This window comes from Misgurnus anguillicaudatus, chromosome 3 (assembly GCF_027580225.2).
Source record: "Misgurnus anguillicaudatus chromosome 3, ASM2758022v2, whole genome shotgun sequence".
Lineage (NCBI taxonomy): Eukaryota > Metazoa > Chordata > Actinopteri > Cypriniformes > Cobitidae > Misgurnus > Misgurnus anguillicaudatus.
The window spans coordinates 13,255,122-13,277,996 of NC_073339.2; the positions used below are offsets into that span (position 1 = coordinate 13,255,122).

Here is a 22,875-nt window from a genome sequence, read left to right on the forward strand (position 1 = left end):
CTCACACATTTTAAGATTGCTGTCCTTAAGAAGCATCAGCTCTTCTGAACCATGCTCTTATAAAGATATCTGATCAAGAGATGTTGCACTCCATAAGGCTGAAAAGGGATACAAAACAATCTCAAAATGTTTAGACCTCCATCAGTCTACACTTAGACAAATTGTCTATAAATGGAGACCGTTAAATACTGTAGCTACCCTTCCTAGAAGTGGGCGCACAGTCAAGATGACTCCTAAGACACCATGCAGAATACTCAATGAAGTAAAGAAGAAGAAGAAAAAGAATGTTTAATGGGGGTTCTCAAAAAAGACACAAGAAATTAGAATTATTTGTGTGTTGTCACCTTATGCACATTGTGTTTGTCTATTGTTGTGACCTAGATGAGGATCGGATCACATTTTATGGCAAATCACAGTAGAAAACCAGTTTATTCCTAGGGGTTCACAGACTTTTTCTTGCCACTGTATATATAAATATGTGTGTATGTGTACAAAACAGAAACTCTTACTAATACTAACAGAACAAAACACTGAATATTAATAAGCCCCCTTATGTTTTCATCTTATTTAAAATAGCATTAAATAACACTTTATTTCGACTATACTTTCAGTCTGTTGGGAACTAGAAATCCCCACCCAGTTTCAGCATTACGGGTTTAATACAACGTGTAGTTTCAACTACAATTAATCAAGTTAGTTATGCAACATATTAGGTTAACTGGAGAAGGGGTTAAAAAACGTTCATTGTTTTTCAGGTTGACTCAGGCGTGTTCTTTTAAAATGAAAAAGTAAATGTATTGTATTGTTCTTGTACAACTTCTTTAGACCTGACTAACTTCTGCATCATGATATATAATTAAAATAATCACAATCTGATCGTTTCTAGTTTTTCAGAAATATAACATTTGTTAACAAGTTATCATTTGTTCTTAAACTGCGCCACCCGTAAGCTACATCCAAAATAAGAACAGGATAACAAAAGGCAGACGGCGTCAATACAGGTGCACCTTGCACAATAAATGTAATCAAATTTATCAAAGAAAAAATCACAATGATAATCAGAAATCAAGATATGATTCATATTATTCACTAATTGTGCATTCTTTGCAAAATGATTGTCTATGGATTATTAACTTGTATGAATTAACTTAACAAGTTCTCACCATGAATGTAGCCATATAATGGCGTTAAAAATAAACAAACAAACAAGCATAGTAATTATCAGAAATTCCTGTAAGACTTGTGATGAGTCAGAGTCTGTCTATAGAATGAAAGTGCCATATCCACCCTCATGAAAAACATTTTTCAACACATGAAGCTGCGTAGATATTCAAGTTCACAATAGTCAAGATTGGCCTAGACATATTTGTTCTTTTGTTTTTTGAGACTAACACTTCCTCTCCCGTCTGTTGTGTTACATAGTTATTGAAAGCATGCAAATATCTTTTGTCATCGCACACTAAACCAACAACATGGCCAACAACTGTTAATTTTGTCTAGGCTACTGCCAATGTTCAAAAACAACTTTTAAATAGACGTACACTAAAATAAAATGTTGATTGAATTTTTTTAAAGTAAGTGGTTGCACGCAATTAAATTATCTAAAATTAGATATACACTGTAAAAAATTTCTGTAGAAATTACAGTATTACTGGGTATTATATAACTAGCTGCCAGTAAATTACTGTAGATTTTACATTTATGTTATTTACTGGCAACAGTATGTTCAAAGTTAAATTTTTACAGTGTATGCATTTAGTTGAATTTACTCAATTGTTTTTAGTTACCTTAGCAATAAAATTTAGTTTTAAGTTAAAATTAGTTAAATTCAGCATGCTCTTATTTAATCATGTTAGTTCCACTTAAACTTCGAAATATAAAGTTATTAAACAGCAAACAAGCCAACCATAACCAGTGTTAGGGGAAAGTTTAAAAGTAATGCATTACAATATTAAGTTACTCCTCCAAAAAAGTAACTAATTGCGTTACTTAGTTCATGGAAAGTAATACTTACGTTACTTTTAAGTTACTTTTGCGTTACTTTTTCTTATTTTGGCTGAGGCTTGAACTCTTTCAGGCCTTGTAGTTATTTTTTATGACTGAGAAGTTATATATTTCCATCGCAAAAATGTCAAGCTCTGGCCTACCATCTCCGTTTCTGACTCAAACTGTTCCCGCTGAGGCGCGCACGCATAGATTACGTAATTGTACGCGACTACGTTCAGTTTAATTCAATAAATTTTTAATGTGTACATTTAAAAAGTAATGCGTTACTTTACTTGTGACTTCAGAACAGTAATATTATTACGTAATGCACGTACTTGTAATGCGTTACTCCCAACACTGACCATAACTAACACTTAATTGAAACAGAAGCTGATTATGGAATAAACATTTCCAGTGTAAATGCTTTCTGATCAAAACAACACTAAATAACTGATACATATTAATGAGACTGTTCTCATCCTAAGCAAATGCTCTACTCGTATGCACAATTGTAACCATTTAAAGACCCAACAACATAACAGAAACTCTTTTAAAAACCAATATAACAACATACTAAACATTAAAGGCGGAGTCCACGATGTTTGAAAAACGGTTTGGAAAAGGAGAAGGGCCGACTACCAAAACACACTTATAGCCAATCAAATCAAATCAAATGCCAGGTTGCGTATGTGTGGGGCGGGTCTATCAACAGAAGGTCCAGATTCTATTGGGGTAGGGGCGTGTTTGTTTAGGTGATTTCAAATATCAACATTGGCTTTCAAACATCATGGACTCCGCCTTTAATGAGTCCCCCTATTTTCTTACCTTAATTAGAAATGCATAAAATAACACGTAATTTTGATATTTACTATCATTATTTAGTCTCAGGGACTAGTTCTAACTTAAATGAGTCATGTTCACATAGGTTGATTTAAAAAACATTTGATATGCTTAGGAACCAAAAAACTATATTGTGATAGATTAAATGTGCAAATTGTAATTATGTTAAATTTAATTAGGGTCAGAATTTTTTAAGTGTAGGCCTAGATGAAAGGAACCTTAAAAGTCTTCTTTTTTAAAATATCCACAGAAAGTACTTTAAAAAATAAATGTAAAGGAAACAACATAAAATAAGCATATGAGATGATTATTGGCAGTAGGAGTTTATGTGGAAATAAAAAATTGGTAATTATTTCAGTAATAAAAACAATCACATGAATATGAAACTAAGTATATGAAGAACAACGATATATGGTATGATCCCATGTCATGAATGTGTATGAAAACAGGTTGAATGAAAAGCATTTGAAAGTTGTGTTTGAGGAGAGTATGTGAGATGTTCAAGGTTTAGGTTTTGATCTTTTATTTTAGAGATCTATAGGCATAGGTTATACACAATGCCTTTTTATGTTATAATATTCAATGGGGACTTCAGAAAGGTAGAAAAGCACATTAGACCATTTAGCACTTGAAATTTTTGGACTAGTTGTATAATTCTGATTTTACTCATCAAAATATAATGTAGGAATTAGAGATACAGTCTCTGATTTTAGATAGTTTAAAGGGATAGTTCACCCAAAAATAAAAATTCTGTCATAATTTACTCTCATGCTGATATAAACCTGGTTCTTTGTTCTGATGAACTCGAAAGTAAGATATTTTAGGAATTGTTTGTCCCCAAACAGTTTGTAATCGCCCCATTCACTTCTATAGACGGTTTAAGCAGTAACAACATAAACAAATGGCTTTCGTGGAACAAACGTAGCTTCCGGTAAACTCCGTTAAGAATCTATAACAGCAAAGTCCTTTAAAGTAGTTTATTTCTGATAACAAGCAAAATAAACAACAAGTAGATTACCTTAGTTCATATTTCATAGCTAAAGCGTATAAAAAAACGACTCTGAGCTAATGTTGCTGTGTAAATGTGTACTATAATGTATACAATGTTAATTACATCGGCTTCTAAACCTCCCTTTACATAGTGGTGATCCATGATCGCCATCTCCCCCTGTCTTTAGGAAACCAAAACATTTGTTATTTTCGATGAGGTATTTGTTCCAGAGTTCAGTTTAGCCGCTAAACAAACAGAGACCGGAAGTAAAGTTCCGACCAGATGCTTAACTGCGACAATGCACTGCGTCTGATAAAACCATTGTAGTATTAAAGAGTACTGTGGAAGTGAATGGTTCTCGCGAACGGTGGATTACGAACATTCTAGTTCTAGTATGTATACAGTTCTAGTAAAGATAAAGGTATAACTACCTTCCGGTAGCGCCGCCATCTAAGTCGCGTCCGCATTCAGGATGAGTGCTTACACAGCCTACGGAGGTTACTCTGCTGCTGCTCTGTGCCCCCGCCCTCCGAATTTGTCATACATCACTAAGAAAAGTGCGTACGCTAATACTCTCTCCTGAAAACAGAGGAGTGTAAGATGGCAGCGCTACCGGAAGGTAGTTATTTTGTTTAATAAAGTTTTAAATATGGATATTTCTACAACAACACCGCACGGATTACCCTCAGAGGACCTTTGTTTGTCATCCTGGAGCCGTTTGGATTTGGTTTGTGAAGGATGGACGCACTTTTTTTTGTCTTGAAGGTCGTGGACCACGTAACTTCACATTTAATCAACTGAAAGATCTAAAACATTTTCTAAAATATCCGAAAATGTGTTTGTCTGAAAAACGATGGACATATGCAACTCGGACAGCTTGGGGGTATGTAAATCATTGGTTTAATATCATTTTTGGCCGAACTATCCCTTTAAGTGTGTTTCTGTGTATGTAGGGATAGTTTTGGTGTGAGCCCTTGTATTGTTGAATCTACATTAATCAGTCATGTACATCAGTCCAATATGATTATTGTTTTCTTAAAATTAAATGAATGTAAACTCTAGTGGATTGAGGAAACTTATTGCCTACATGTTTAAACAATTTGGTACAGTAATTCAACTGATATCTACCCCACATATTAGCAAGCTTATTGTAACACTGACATTTTGAATGTAATGTCTTCTGATCAAGGCAGAGCCTACTGCATGCATGGACAAGGGCCAACCTGGTGGTGGGGAGGATGGAGGTCAGTGTCAGTACTTGCACACGCAAAAGAGGTTTAGTATGGCACTCAAGGCTCAAGTGATGATTGGCTTGACCATAATGTAATAAATGACATATCATTAAGTCTTACTGGTTGAACTTGCGCTAAAGCTTTAATTTACTGTTATTTTAAGATGACACGTGATGCTCAACTCGACTAGAAATTGTGCATTTCTATACCAACGGTAACAAAAGGAAAATGAATTGTTGGCAGCTATAAAATACATAATTACAATATTAAATTACATATTAATGCCTCTGCTAACTGCATAGCACAGAAAAGACGTCAGGTAACAATAATAACTTACTGTGAAGTGCTTTCGTGTGAGGTTCCAGAAAACTCCTGATCTACACTCTTAGAAAGGATGTGTTAATTTTTTTACACATCATTGTGTGATAAGCTTTTAACACATTATGTGTAATTTTAACACATTATGTGTAATTTTCTGTTGATTTTGTTTTAAAATATAGCACATTTTGTGTTAAAAGCAACACAAAATGTGTTGTTTCAATAATAACACAGTGATGGGTGAATTGTCCCAGAATCAACACTAATGTGTTGTTTTTAACACATTCGTTCTAAGAGTGTACAAGCTGTAATTACAAGGATGGAATGCTTTTTACACGATAACAGTAACTCAGATATGGCGTAAACTGAATACCCCCACCCAGTCCAGCAATGCCTGCTTTACTAAAACAGAAATTATTTATGTAGTCCCAACTCGAACTAATCAAGTGAGTGTGTTCAACATTATGAAAATAAAACAAAAATAATTAAATTATGTTGTATTAAATGAACAGTCCACTGTAAAACATACTTTGCTGCCTTACATTTTTTGTTAAATCAACAAAAACAAGTCATTTCAACAGAGATGAGTTGTCACAAGTTAGAAAATATAGTTGAGAAAAGTCAACTTCATTTTGTAAGTTATAACAACTCACCTGTAGTTATAACAACTCATCTCTAGTCAAGATAAATAATAGTAAGTTGACATGACTTGTAAATCCGAGTTGATTCAACAAAAAAATTTAAGGCATCAAAGTATTTTATTCAGTGTGTCAATTTATTTTAGAATTGCGTTTTAAATGCATGTAGTGCAAAATTTTAGTTTTGAATAATTTAAAATAAACAAATTCTCCCTCCCACAGTTTGATTGCAAAATCGAATGCATTTTGAATGCATTGCATTTTTTCTTGGGCAGACGTTTTTAAACCTGACTAACCTCTGCATGATAGAAACAATCTGATCGCTCTTTCAGGAAATAAAATCTTTGTAAATGACTACTCACACAAGTTATGCTTTGATCTCTTATAGTGTGTCACTTGTAAGCAACACCCAACATTTAAGAACAGATGCTTATGTAACAAAATGCAGAAGCCGTCAATACAGGTGAGATTTTATCAGAGTTGACCTTTAAGAAATATGATCACAATGACAATCAGGATTCAAGATATGATTCATATTATTTAGTAATCAAAATATCTTCGTAAAAGACCTCGTCACCAACAGCCATGAGTCAGTGTCTGTCTATAGAATGAAAATGCCTTATCCACCCTCATGAAAAACATTTTACACAAGTGAAGCTCAGTAGTTCATCAAGTTCTCAAGATGGATAGACATGTTTGTTCTTTTGTTTTGTTTTTTAGACTACCATTTCCACTTTCGTCTGTTGTTTTGCAGAGAAATTATTAAAAGCATCCACGTATATTGTCGCACATTAAACTAATAAATATAGGCCAAAAACTGTTAGTAGTTTTGTCTGTGCTCCTGCCGATGTTTGGAAACAACTTTTAGGAAATTTTAAAGCCATACACGAGAGAAAGATGAAAGTTTTTTTTAAATATACACAGAAAGTCCTTTACACAGCCTGAAAGAATAAATGGAAACATAATTATTAATGTTGAGAGTTTATGAGCACCACGGGAAACGTTTGACTATTTCAGTCCACACAATAAGAACAATCACATCAGAATAAAAGAGAGTACGCAGAACAATGATATGCTGTATGATATCACGAAGGTGCATGAAAGCAGGTTGAATGAGAAGCATTAGCAAGTTGTTTTTGAAGACAGCAGGTAAGATGTTCAAAGTTTAGCCAAAACAAATTAGGTTATGGCAAGCAAAACAGACTGAGTTGCTTCATCATGTGATCAGCAGATGCGGGAGAAGCTGCATTAAACTATTAAACAGTTAATTGCTCTAAATTTGAGCCAATTATTGTTTCCAACAATGAAACAATGAAACTATGTACATGAATGGTAGCATATGAACAATAGATTGAATAGTACTGAACTCCAAAAATCACTGTTCACAAACAAACATCATCCCATCTTCAATTATTCAGCAAAACGTGTAATCCCGTTTTAAATTCGTAACTTTGACCATTTTTATGGGCTGCTTAAAACAATCATATCAACCTGTAGAAACAAATTTCAGCCAGCAGTGCCATCAGGCCAGCAGTCACATGATGGTGGTTAGGGCATAGTATAAAGGGTCAGTAAATGTAGAGGCTGTTTACACATGGTATTAAGATGCAGTTTGGTTACAAGCTGGTGACGCCAAAGACACGTGTTAACAGGGTGTGAAACGTTTTGTGCTTGTTTACTTTCGCTCACATTCAGAGGTAGTCGAAAACGTATTCGACTGGATAGCTTTTGTGGTGGTTGATTGTGTTCGAGCAGCCACAAAAGACCGCCTACTTACCGCCTATTAATCTAATGTTATAGACCAACCACAATGTATTTACATCTGACTTCTAGCGTAAACCCACAGTGTTCAGCGCAGTCTTTAGGTGATTATTGATAAAACTAAAGTGGTTGCTTTCCTCCTATTTTGTTTAATTTTGCGAGCGGTTGAAAGCTTATTTTATCAATTGCTCTGAAATATCAGAGAAAGCTCTTATATATATACATGTACAAAACACTGTGGAGTATGTTTACTAACAGCACAAGCAGCAGATTCTGACATAATATTAGTGCGTGTCAGTTTAAACCCATAATTTCTCCAGCTCGCGTTTAAACGAAAGCAGAGGGACTCCCTCAAATACCATCCCGTCAAAGTAATCAGGACAGAAGCGGTCGAAACTGGACAAAAGAGACTTATTAAAACACCAGGTGTAAACGTCATTGTGTCTCTCTCGTCCACTTCGTCCGATCTAGCAAAATGCATCTTAAAGAGCACCGTTGGTGTGTAGGTGTATTAGTACATGTTAACCATATGCAAAAGGTACAAATCTTAAATTAAAAGATGACGCGACCCTGCTGAAAAAACAATAAAACCATTACAGAAAATTATAATGGTTTCCATTGAAATACCAATAGGAACCATTAGCTTTTACCATTAAAACCACTACACTGTAGTGTGTTTTGGGCCATATTCCATTAGAACCAATACATATTCCATTAGAACCAATACATAGAACCAATAAAACCATTAGAATCTGCTGTAATGGTTTTATTGTTTTTTTTCAGCAGGGGAGTTATCGTTTCCAACTTAATTTATTTTTTGGACTACAACAACACATGGATTGTAGTCAACAGTTACTACCTCGGTCTGTTGACGTGGACACGACGGTCATTATCATAATCCCGCCCGCTTTTGGCTCAAAGTTGATCGATCAACTTGGTCATCTGCATTTTCTGGATCAGATTTGGCTCGTATTGTTAAGGTAGTAAAGACGATATTATCTCCTGTCAGTATTGCATTGGGAGCTAATCTTCCAAACATGGTAAGGAGCGTCACATTTCCAGGTGACGACAAAGGTATTCGGACCAATCACAACGTTCAGGGGTGCGTTTCCCAAAAGCATTGTTAGCCAACGAACATCGTAAGTTCCATTGTTACTAACATCGTTCAACGATTCAGGCTCTTTACCTGTCGTTAGAAGCATCGCTCCTTGTTATTATCATATGTAGACTTACGTTGATCATGGTTTTGAACAAACTAAGCAAAAAACATGTAGTACAGTCTATATCCATCATTCTAAATATATTACAATTTTATTTTACGTCTTTAAATTTGTAAACAGAATAAAAGCGCTGCATTTGAAAACTGCGCATGTGCGCAGTCTACGATGCTTTAAGACCTTGGGGAATCCCTGGGAGGAGTGACGTAAGAGGGAACTTGCGCGTGAATTAAATATCTTGAAAATAAACAACAGATAACTTAATCACGATAACAAAATCAGTCTTGCAATATGTTATTTACAGCAATAATCTGACATTAAATCGATTTGCACAGATTAATTAGTACTTCACCTCCCACGTGACATCATCAACTATGTTGTTAAACCAACATGGTTCAAACGACGAATGTGCAACAAAATTACTATGCTTTCGGGGAAACAGTCGTGATAAGGTAGTTCGTTACTCCAAAGATGCATCGTACTATGGTTGGTCAGCAACGAGTTACGTTGTTGTTTGGGAAACGCACCCCTGGATAGCTGGCCAATCGGAGGACACTGCGCTTTTTCAGAACGATGAATTTTGTACAAAATCAACGCGTTCCAGGCAGAACATAGAGGATCAACAATAATGTAAGGTATGCAAAAAATAACGTGTTTTTTGAAAGATAAACCATGCAAACACATTGTATTACACCAAATACACAAAGAAACGTTGTAGTTGATATTGCGGTGTCTGGAGTGTTTTTTATGTCTCTGTCCTGTCTTTTTGTTTTGTTTTATTTTTCTTTATTTTTAATAATACGTGGATTAATGTACTGCACCTTGGTCAACAATTGTTGTTTTTAGTGGTGCTGTATAAATAAAGTTGAGTTGAGTTTTTAGCAACGTAATAGGTGCTCTTTAATACCAGGTAAAACAACCTCTAAAGTTACTTAGTGTGAGGTTTGGGTTAAGGGAATTGTCAGAGACCTGCCAACTTTTTTTCCTGAGACTGCATACCTGGCACTCCCTGTCAAAATACTGGCCTCCATATGATCACTTTGTGGTGTGGCATGACTCCAGATGATGTTTTCTGTTATTGTGATTGGAGTACAATGAGCGTTGATCTGTGTCTGAGGTTATGGGATGATCAATACTCTCAAAACCATACATTTGAGATAAATTCAAGATTAATCAAGTTCCAAACTCCAAAATCATTAAATGTAAAAAGTCAGCTGTGGCATAAGCATGTAAAACTGATTGACAAACAAAGGTGTCGTAATAGCATGTTAGAAACAGGTCAAAACTATGTTAGGAACTTTTTACAAGTCAAAACTATGTCTAGGGTAAGTATTCTTTAAAATTATCTACTTCTTTCCACAGCACCAGTGGCACCAATCGTACGTCCATAGGCTCTTTGAAATTACAAATAAATACAGATCTGTTACACCACAATGGGTGTGTCATGGACAATGGATGAATGCATGTTTTATTCATTCAATCTGTCCTTGACTGGAATGGATCAAAACAAACTTACTTAACCACAAAGCATTTTTTGTTATGAGCAAACTCAGAGCAATGTCTGCTTTGTACCAAATGACTCTTTTGAATTTCCTGATTTGTTAGAAAATCGTGCTTAGCATGATTTTTGAAAAAAAAAAGGTATTTTACAAAGGTCTCTTACTTGTAATATTACAATATAACAATGGAATAATGATTTAATGATACTAATTATATGAAAACTGTAAAATGTAATATTAATATAGCTTTCAGATATATATTTTTCATTTTTATCTATTTTTATTTTGAGGTGATTAATACCAAGTATGTTTAATAAGTCAGTAATTTTTAAGGCCTAATTTTTTAAAGAGACAAAGACCATGGCTATCGTCAGGTAAGAGAATGTTTACGCCAGATATGTTCAGGGGTGCAGCCAATCCACTCCACCCAAAAACATCACCAGTAAAGTTCATGATACAAAACAGCTCATTTGAATTGCTGAAATATTATGTTCAACCGGTTTCTACGCCTTCCGTCATTTCAATGCGTAGTACTGATAGCATTCAAATTCTTTTTTTAACTATTTCAATTGCATTTATATTCAACATTTACGTCAACCACTTAGACAAGAAATATCTGATGTGTACTTGAGTAACCTTCTATAACCCTCAGTATGTGTTGCTATGAGTATATGTACAGTAATGAAAATAGCAAAGTTTTAGTTTCCGTTTAGGCATTTGCAGTTTAGTAAAATATATTTATCATACTGCAGTTTGATACCTTTCGTTGTCATTTGATCTATTTCATTTGCAATTACTTATCACAATGAGTAAAGTGTACTAAATTTTTTTATTTACATTATAAAATACATGTTTTTTAACCAAGATTAATAGAGATTATGAAGACATGCAATGATTCCAGTGAAGATTTCACAAGAAGTGCGGTATTATTTTTGGTTGTACAGTTATTAGAAAAAATGTGGTTCGTTCAGTTCTTTGAAACTAAAAGAAGCATTAGTGTGGTGCGGTGGGAAGAAATTTGCCTGAAGATAGATGTCTAAGTGACATTTTACAAGAAAACACTTACAAACAGACAATACAAATATATTAAGCAAGAAGTAGTGTGTAATGATTTCATATTAATCTTACACAAATATATTATATATTTATTTATTTTCTACAGTACAGAAACTTTATTCTTGGTTAGTTTTATTTATAAGCACTTTAAGAGGATTGTAAAACAGTTGAAACATTTTCATTTCGATCATATATTGTTATATAATGAAATATATTTTATATCATTCATTAATATAAGTATACCTTTATTGCTCAAAGCTAACTTATTATATGTATTTATAAAATATACACTGTAAAAATTGCTGTAGTTAGCTATTTGCCAGTAACTTACTCTAGCATGATATTGGTGTTATTTACTGCCAACACTTTGTTGAAAGTTAAATGAACATTAAACATTAACAAGTCTTTGTCTTTACAAAACTAAAATAGCAGCCTCATGCAAAGCATTCTGGGAACCAGAAATCAACCTTTTTCAGTATTTTTTCTTCAGATTTTGGTTCCCAAAATGCTTTGCATGAGGCTGTTATTTTAGTTTCATCTTTTAAAGATAAAGACTGGTTAATATTTAATGTTCATTTTACTTTGAACAAACTGTTAACATAAATGTAAATTTACAGTAAGTTACTGGCAAACAGCTGCCAGTAATACTGTCATTTCTACAGATTTTTTACAGTGTATAGTCGAATTATATTTACAGTACATTTCCCAGTAAGTTCCTTCTTCACACCAACAAAATCTAAAAATGAATAGGCTAAAGCTGATTTCGCCTGATGTTATGTGACTTTTACCTTTCCACCCAAAGCCAGCACTAAGTGATTTAGTACCAAGTTACTAACAGTTAGAAAAGTGGAAATACTATTATCAAATGAATTCTAATATTAAAAGGAGCTGGGTTATATATATGATTATAAAACACTTACAAGGAAACAGAATCCTCCTTAACTTTAATAGCTGCTGTTTTATGTAATGATAGCTCTGTTGTTGTCATTCTCTTCTCATAAATTCCACCCACCAAAAATGTTCCTTTGAAGTGATTGTCCTTACTCTGTGTCTTTTCGAATCTTACACTCCCTCTTTTTTTCTCACCTTTGCTTTTAGACAAACAACATGAAGGACCCACTCTATACCAAGGCCTGAAACCCAGAACAAAAATTGCCATTTCTTTCAAAATATGTGTATCTATTTCCTGTGTATTTACTTTCTCTCCCTGTTATAGCCTAATGCTACAGCTGCTTCCTTGATTTTAGTACCTTAATAGAGAAATGCTCATTTCTTCTGCCTTTTCTTCACCCCACACTCCTTGATCCCCCTCCTTTGCTATTTTAAACTTACAAAATGTACTTAATAGAGGAACTTGACTCAAAACTTCAGATTGGCAAACCAGAGCTACCAGACTCCTCATAAGCATTTCTGTTTCCACCACAGCATGCTTCCTTCATTTTAGGTCTTTAATTTTAGCATCATTTTTATTGTTTATCATTCATTTGTCATGTGTCAGAAAAAAAGTATTTTACTAGTTTACACTTTCCTTACCACTACAACGTATTCTAACCTGGTCCATGGTTTGGTTTAAATAAGTAAAGAACTTTGTTTTACATTTTACTAGTGTCAGGATAGCATATATTAGGGAATAGGTCTCAAATTGATTGACATGTGAAAGTAACATGTTTGTGAAGTATGGAAGACATACTCAAAATGTGACCTTTGCATTTAACCCATCCACAGGCACAGCAAGTCATGAACACACCTTGCTCAAGGGCACCTCATCGCAACCTGCAAGCCGTGAGATACAAACCTGCAACTCTCCGGTTACAAGCCCGACTCTATGACTGCCCCCTTTTAGGCTACGACTGCCCCCTTTTAGGCTACGACGGCCCCCTTTTAGGCTACAACAGCCCCCTATAAGGCTACGACTGCCCCCTGTTAGGCTACGACTGCCCCCTGTTTACCCAAAACTGTCTCTGGGCTATACACTCTTAAAAATTTGGAGTTATTTCTATCCCATGTGTTAGGTCAAAAAGGGACGAACCCAACCCATTAGGTTGAATTTTAACCTATGCTTGGTTTTTTAACCCATTGTTCGATCAAATACAAATATTTTCTGGGTTAATTTAACATCTGGGTTCATATTTTTTGACACAACGCTGGGCTGATAATAACCTAGCAGTATTTGTTTTAGAGTTTATGTATTCCCAAAAATTGTCTACTATACTGTGCAGCATGCGCACCCACCATACGTTCATAGACTATGTTGCAATTTAATGCTACAATTAAAGAAATAGTTCACCCAAAAGTGATAATTAGCTCATATTTTACTCACCATCAAGCCATATGTGACTTTATTTTTTTCAATATCCTGGGGCCCCATTTATAAAGTGTGCACACAGATTTGATCTTTATAGAGCGTGCGTACGCAAAATCTTTCATATTTGTGAAAATGGTCTTTTATGTGGAAAAATGCTATGGGGCTGAGCAGACAAACGCAATTTTTGGAAATAGAAGCCGTTCTTGCGGCTCGAAAATATTTAAACTTTGACAGGTGCTCTTTTATGTCAGTGACATTAGGGATTGTTTAAAGGAGAGGCTCTTTAACTGTTCAGCTGTCTACAGTTTTAACATCATTTATGATTTAAAGATTTTACATCTGAAAGTAAGACATAAGTACGTTTTCTGTCCGTGCGTTCATGAATCACACACGTATGCACTTTTGAGAATGAATCGCAAAATGAAATTTAAGACGTTTCAGTATTTTATAAATGAGGCTCCTGGCTCTTTTCAACTTTAAACTGTAATAGCATTGTATAGTGCTTCATTTTTAAAGCTCCAAAAAGCCTATCCATCCATCGAAGGGTAATCCATGTGTTTTTCCAAAAGTTCATTTGTTCATGACAGAGTTGAGGTCTGACGAAAGGTTATTACAGTAGGCTAACTTTAATTTTTTTATTTTTTATTTGAACTGTAATAGAGAGGGTTTGTTGCTAAAATTAAACATAAATTATTCAATACTATTACTAGAGGTGGATATTTTTTGTCCAGTAATTGCTTTCTCTCTGGTAATTGTAACATGCATTTTATGACCAACATGATCTCACGAAAAGTCGTGTTACAGGAACCAAAAGTTGATTAACTTATTTGTGTCCATGGCAGTTTTTTTCCCTATTTTTGAAAATTGTCGCTTGGGGTTGGACTCGCCATGTCGAGTGGCAAACGTTCAACAAAATGCTGCTGCGAAAATGCCAGTAAAACTGACTATTATCAGCTTAAATTGAATATAGTTGGACTTGATAGCAGAGGTGGACAATACTTAGTTACATTAGTTACATTTTCCAAGCATCTGTGCGCTTTATTAGGGTGTTTGTATTGTGAAAAAAATTACTTCACTGCATTCTAAATCATAGAGTCATACTGTGTATTTTTGAATATTGCATATTAAAATGTATTTAATATCTAATTACATTGAAATTGTGTATTTTTACTTGCGTGCGCATTTTTTCTTTTAATCGCGCATGCGCACCATAATTACAAACGTAGGCCTATTAAAATTAATGTGTTGTTATCCGATGCAGCAGTCACTGTCCCGAACACAAAACTATCTCAAAATGCCCTTATTATAGTTGTAAAAGCTTTTACACAATAAATAAATATAAGCAGTTGAGAAATAAAATGCGTGTGTAACAATATATCGGATTAATGCATTTAAATTGACAGTACACCCATATTTAGAGTATAAACCTGGTGCTGTTTTTAATGTTAATCAAACAACAAACAAAGAAAGAAGTCATTTATAAGGGTTACATGGGTTAAAAACAATAACCAGCCATATTTTATTTTATTTACATAATCGTCTACCATGTTTAAACCAAAGAGATATGGCGAAGAGAGTAGTCAGGAGATTAGTGATGATAACAGCATGTAGGATCTCTGTGCTTTGAATAGTGTGAGCACCAATCAACATCTCCAGGTGCTCCTTTGAGAACCAGGCCAAAAAAGTTATGTGCTCCCCTGGTTATAGCTTTTCTTGTATTTTTGTTTAATATGACGCTTGTCTCTAGGACAATAATATTTGCATATACACTATGTTAATGTTTGTTGTTGTTGTTGTTTCTTTCTTGTGAAACTTTGTAGAAAAGCACTAAATTCAGTTCTGTATAAATAAATGTAGTAAACATGCTCTCCCTGACTTGAATTAAACGAAATTAATTTACTCCAATACACACAAATCATTTTAAAGTAGTATTGAAAATAATTTCATGTAAAAAAAATCTTTAAAAATGATTTTTTCAGGTTTTAAAATAGCTATAAGATAGCATATTGGCAATATATTCTTTTTTTTCTACTTCCCCTATTTATTTCGCTCAACTGAGAGTATTTCAGTACCTGCCCGATAAAGACAGAGTGGCACATTCATGGCTTAACGGCATGTATATTTGACCACTGATGTTTTGAAAAGTCTTGTAAAATGTATCTGGATCTACATTTCATTCAACAAATAGGCAATGATCCTGAATGTGCTAAGAACAGACAAATATACATAAATCTGATGGAAAGCAACAATTAGCCTCAAAACCATAAAGTCTGTGTATACACTCTTAAAAATAAAGTTGCTTAAACACGTTCTTAAAAGTGATGCTATTTAAGAACCATTTTTGGTTACCTGACTTATTAAAGTTCTACTATACCAACAATGTTTTGTAAAAGAAAAAGGTTCTTTCAAACCATACAGCAGAACAAGTTTTCATTGCATTGTGTAGCATATTTGTTTTTAAGAGTATGCATTACTATTAATCCTTTCAAATGTGTGTTGGACACACCCAATGTCATTAGAACAAAAAAAAACTCAATCAAACGCAATTGTATGCATGATAATACATAATAATTGCGTATGTCTGTGCATATGCGTACAAAAGTGTAACAAATCTCTGTTCACACCCTAAAAATGTATTAAAGAAATAAAGAGCATTTATTTTTAGTCACGTTGTGTTGCATACAACATATGCCCCTGGCGATCATAATTGTCACTTTTTATGTGTTATCAAATATTGTAATCATGAGATGATTTCTCAATTCGAAGCTGGTCAGTACTAAATCTTCTGCATCAAGTCTTTGAGATAATGTGGCATTCTTCCCTAATTACATATTAGCATATCAATTTCACAATCCCCCATCTTAAGAGACATTTCACACCAACACACATGAAATGAAAGTATCATTGACAAATGATAATCACATAAACTCATTTTAATACCTATAAATGGGGTTAATAAATGAGTCATGAGTCAACAAGGAAAATAAAAATGATAATGGCACTGTGTGACAACAGGCAATGTTTATGTATATATCAGTGGTTTTGGCTCAAATATCCAATTATTTTAGTTAATCATATTTTTACACAAGCAACAGAAATGTTTTGCTTCAGAAGATCACTTAAAGTTTGTATGAACCTACTTTTCTTGTTTGATTTCACTGAAAGTGACAGAAGTGCTTTATTGTTGTCAAAAATAATATAATACTATTATATGTTTGTACTAGAGCTGGATATTATTTGTACATACATCTAGATATCCAAGGGCCACACAGATAAGACAAATAATCATAATTGTCAATTATTTCACCTGATAATGCATTTACAATTTACATTGTTTAATATATGGTTACCATTGTTTACTAACCATATATTTTGGGTTTTAACTGATTTATTATCATTGTATACTTGAGACTTTGTTTTAACACTGTGTTACAACTAGCCGTTATGTAAAAATTGTTTTTATGTCTATAACAAATGCTAGGAGTTGTTGACATATTTAAAAATTGTGAAATGTTTTAGGCAACAAGGATTTGATGACTTACATACCCAATTATATATCGGAAAAAAAATCATTTAGTATGATGAAGAAATTTACATTTATACCTCCAACCCACTCTTTATCCAGTATTTTAACAAAACAAAATCTTTTCACAAGTTTACAGGAGATCGTCTTTTGACAGCGATAAAAATATTAAAAGCACACATTTTTTAACTATGAAAAGGTCCGTGTTATTTACCCCGCGTTTGTTTGAGGCACGCGCACCCCTAAAGAATATTATTTAAAACCACAGCTTATTTAATGTATGTTGAGCACAAAATCAACTTTGGACTAAAAGACGGATGTCAGATGGTTTGAATTAAATATTGTAACAGACAGGTATCTGATACTTACCAAAATGTATCTCATTAGCCTATTAATAAGCATGTTCGGATATACACCCTGTATTGTTGACAGGGAAAAAAATAACACTGTGTCAGTCTGTTTCGGTATGCGGGTTAATGCGCTCAGTGAGTAAATTGCCACACCTTACAAACGTCAACGTTTAAAACATCCTCTACAGTTTTGTCTGGCCAGTGTGATTATTTAAAATCTAAGAGGACAAAGCGACAGAAGCTCCGCAAGGATAATTTTACCTCCAAGTGCGCATGGTTATGAATTTGAACAGCGATAAAGGGTAGGTTACTGATAACAAAAATAAATTAAAATGATAAAATACAAATTACTATAATCTTTAAGTTCAATATTATTGTTTTTTATTATTTATCTAAGATAGTTTTGCATTTAACAATGTCTACATTTAATAAGACTTTTTGTTTTATTGAGCCGATCATTGAAGACATTTTTTTATTATTTTGTTTAGTCTGTCCCGCTTGGGGGACAATGTTTTATAATTTAGTTTAGGGTTAGGGTTAAACATTTGAATTCATTGAACACAAGTAGGAAGAGTAATGTTCATTTGTCTTTTATGTGTGCTTTTTTTTCTCTACATTTTGTATTTTTACTTTATTTTACATACATTTTTATTGTGAATGATGTTGCTTATATTTTAATTAAATGATTAACTGACTGATATATGATTAATCGAAAGAATAGCCTCTATTTGGAGAAAAATCATTATCACCTTTGCCTCCTTATTCTGCTAAACGCATTTGAAAATCTCGTTAGGGTAGCCTAAATACGAAAATTCCAGCCCACACAAGACAGCATCCTCTTTGCTCAAAAAGCTATAGGCAGATACCTAGATGACTCAAGAAATCTAAAAGTATTTTGACTTTGCTTATGAGCACTTAGTTTGGCATCCAGATTTTTTTATTTAATCACCTTAACCCCGAAATAATATCAATAATTACTCTTAAACTGCAATAAAATGAGACCATAATTGGCTGATGTCTATTCAATTCAATTTTATTTATATAGCGCTTTTCACAATTGTTAATTGCTGCAAAGCAGCTTTACATGAGTAAATGTAGTGGAGAACACAGAAAATCAATAGATAATATAAGAAGCAGAATATTGCGGCTAAGGATAAACCGTACAAGCCAGCGTAGTAATAATGTAACGTATACAGTAAAGTGCTTAAGTTAAGTCAAAGTTGGCTGACTCTCCCGGGGACGACCCCCCCCCCCCCCAGGAGAAAACCCAGTGTGAAAAACTCATAGAAGGACAAAAACCCTTTTCATCAGTTAAATTCATTGTTTAAAAACATTTTCTGTTGCTTGATTAGACCGAATTTAGGATAAATTCACATATTTCATAAAATATCACAATATAGGGTTGCAATATACCACCATCTGGCGGCCCACAGTTTGAGGACCACTGCGCTTTAGACCTGCCACTGACCTCAAGTTTATAGCGATTCAGCGATCACTGAACGCAGCGCAAAATCAACAAAATGTCTCGTTTTTGTGATCCCGCATAATTGGTCATAGCATCGCAAAATAATCGCAAAAATGAAAAAGGTCTCATAAAAATATATTAAATGATCTAATATTTTGTCACGAAACAGAGTAGGCATATGTATTGTTTTGTATTCTTTAAAATGTTGGGACACAAAATAAATCTGTACACTCTCATCTCAGAGTTAGCAAACATGTGCGCGTGTCTCAGCCCGCGAGGATCATCCGAAATGTTCTCTCTTTCACTCTCAAACCGGAAGTCGTGGACATTTTAAGTTATTGTTGAATTATTAACTATTTTGTAAAACATTACAACCTATCAACCGCTGATCAGCAGCGTTGCATGGATTGGAGTCAAGAGCACCATCTTATGCAGAGGGACCATTGTAGAGTGCTCCATTTGTGTAGGCCAACCCAAAAGTTAGCGGGAGACTGCGGTTTCCTCGCCAAAAGGCAAGATCTTTGGATTATAACAAAAAATAACCTCTGTCTTCAACAAAAGTTTCTGACACTTACACGTTTGTCCGACAAGATAATCTTCACAGATAAACACATGCGTTTATTAAGCTTCGGCTACAAGGGAACTTACAACATCCTTGCTGAAATAAACCCAGCTTAAGCTGGTTTTAGCTGGTCTCCCAGCCTGGTCATAGCTGGTTTTTCATGCTGGTTTAAGAGGGGTTTGACCACTTTTTAGCTGGTCTTTGCTGGTCAGGATGGTTGGTCTTTGCTGGTCAGGCTGATCTGGTCAGGCTGGCCGGTCTTAGCTGGTAAGATGGTCAGGCTGATCTTAGCTGGTCAGGATGGCTGAGTCTTAGCTGGTTTAAAATGACCAGGTTGGTCTTAGCTGGTTTAAGATGGTCAGGCTGGCTGGTCTTAGCCGGATTCAACTGGTCAGGCTGGTTTTAGCTGTTTTAAGATGGTCAGGCTTGCTGGTTTTAGCTGTGTAACTTGTCTGAATGGTTATTAAATTAATATAAACTTGTCATTTTATCAGATTATTAAGATATTGTTTTTTTAAGTATTTTTCATTACTGATGACATTAAAATTGTTATTTATTATATTTATTATAGAAATGCAGTGTTTGTTTTATTATTTGTATTTGTGTACAAGTCTATTTATAACCCAAACACTGGTTAAAAATTAAAGTTGATTATATTTGGTCATACAACTATAGTGAATGTACAGTATTTCTTCAGAGAATAATTTAATCTCATTTTAGTCAGGGCATGCTACAGATTCATGCTTTATATTATGCTATAATTTATTCGTCGTGAGACCAGTTGTATCACTTTGTTTTAGACTCCTTTCAGATATATTATATCATTAGCAACTAGAATAATTTAAGCTGTACCACCTAGCCAGCTTGACAATGATACTAAATCTATCCTTGAATTTAACCTTGTCAGTAGGTGAAACAATCTGATTTATTTGAAATTTGGTAAATTATCTTTGATTTGTAAATGGTCCCTCGACTGATAATGCTTTTTAAAAGACACTCACCATTTCAGGGTGACATTGCACCATGCAGGCCATTCTCTGCAGACTTATTTAAATATTGTGCAGGAAAGACTGATCCGATCAATTACTTAGATAGAAAAGTCAGTTGATGTTGCAAAGTGTTAACGAGCTGTGTTCTGATTGACTAATGATCTAATCTGCTTGGACCAGCTAAAATTAGCCTGGCCAGGCTGGGAGACCAGCTAAAACCAGATATTTCCATCTTAAACCAGCCAACCAGCTTTAGCTGGTTTAAACAGTTTTTTAGCCTGGATGGTCTCTCGACATCAACATCATCACAACCAAGCTTCCGTCAGCTCTTTCAAACTTTATTAAACATATTTAAAATCACGTTCCCTGATAAAAAAATACTCTGTGTGGATGATTTTTTTTGGGAATAGTGCCAATGTTGCGTTTTTGAGATATTCATGCGTGATGACGTTTATAGTGCCATGTTACAACTTGTTAGCAACCACCCTTTTAAAGACATCATAAAACTTTTAAAATCATGAGTGGGGTTATTAGGCCAACTGGTGTGTTTTATTTCATAAAGTAAAACATGAAAATATCTTGGGCTTGTGATAACCGAGGATCTTATTTTAGGCTTTTATCCAAAACCCTATTCAAAAAACTCAATGACTTTAGGACGATGGAACCAGAAATGCTGAAATGCTAACCTGTTTTGGGTTCTACCTACAAAAATGCATCATCACTGCAGCACTGTATTTGCTGAAAGAGGAAAACAGTGTCAGCGATCACTAATGATAGATTCATGTGTTCTCATTAGTATCAAACATTTATAATACATTTTCAATTAAAAACAATGGATTATAACAAAAACGATCTTGCAAACTGAAAGTTACACAAACTTAAGGGGTAAGGAATTTAGTAGAATCATTCACAAACACAATTAATAGAAAAATTGTAACAATAAATATTGTCTCTGATGTTCAGTTATAAAAAATTTGGTTCTCAACATATACAGGGACCAGAAATTATTAAATGGGTATTTTTTTCCATTTCTGCTTGCATCACCTTTCCTGACTCCATCAAAAACACATCAGCCTAACAAAAGTTCTTTCCTTCCTCAGCTGCAATTATTATACATCATGTTATTGAACTTCTGTATTCATGCAAAACCTAAAACTTTTTATTTTAGCAGGTCCTTTATTTCTAAGTATGATGGCAAAAGAAAATCTTTCCTCACAATATGTAAGTGAACTTTTACGTACAATGAACTTGTATTTATACCATACGTATAATATAAATTCAAAAAGTAATTAATTCACTTAAAATAAAAGTTTAAGTGTGAAAAAATGTCAACAATACGTTGAGAGCAGACTTACCTTTAATAGCAGAAAACAACTTGATGAAAAATAATTTAATAAGAGCATTTAATATATATATACATACTGTAATATAACAATTCAAAACTTGTTTACAATGTGTGTTTTTTCACATAGTATGTATATGGTGGACTTTGTGTGGAGGAATTAATGCAACCTCAACAATGGCTCCAACCACCATAACTAATGCTATAACCACAACAACCTATGTTCCAACAACCACAATCCATGTCTCAACAACTACAACAGGTGCTCCAACCACCACAACAATTGCTCCAACCACAAAAACGGTTGCTCCAACCACCACAACCGTTGCCCCAACCACAACAACCGTTGCTCCAACCACCACAACGGTTGCTCCAACCACCACAACAGTAGCTCCAACCACCACAACCATTGCCCCCACCACCACAACCGTTGCCTCCACCACCACAAACGTTGTTCCAACTACCACAACCGTTGCTCCAACAACAACAACCGTTGCTCCAACCACCACAACCGTTGCTCCAACCACCACAACCGTTGCTCAGACCACCACAACCGTAGCTCCAACCACCACAACCGCTGCTCCAACCACCACGACCGTTGCTCCAACAACAACAACCGTTGTTCCAACCACCACAACCGTTCCCCCCACCACCACAACCGTTGCTCCAACCACCACAACCGTTGCTTCCACCACCACAACCGTTGCTCCAACCACCACAACGGTTGCTCCAACCACCACACCGGTTGCTCCAACCACCACGGGTGCTCCAACCACCACAACTGTTGCTCCAACCACCACA

General features: G+C 34.6%; 1 long non-coding RNA gene across 1 annotated transcript; it reads left to right on the plus strand.

The window, feature by feature from the left end:
* The first annotated feature begins 17,922 nt into the window (after window positions 1–17,922).
* On the plus strand, window positions 17,923–22,580 carry LOC141353294 (uncharacterized). Its single transcript, XR_012360321.1, has 3 exons — window positions 17,923–18,018; window positions 21,901–21,953; window positions 22,205–22,580. It is a non-coding gene; the product is annotated as an uncharacterized lncRNA (long non-coding RNA).
* Window positions 22,581–22,875: the final 295 nt, after the last annotated feature.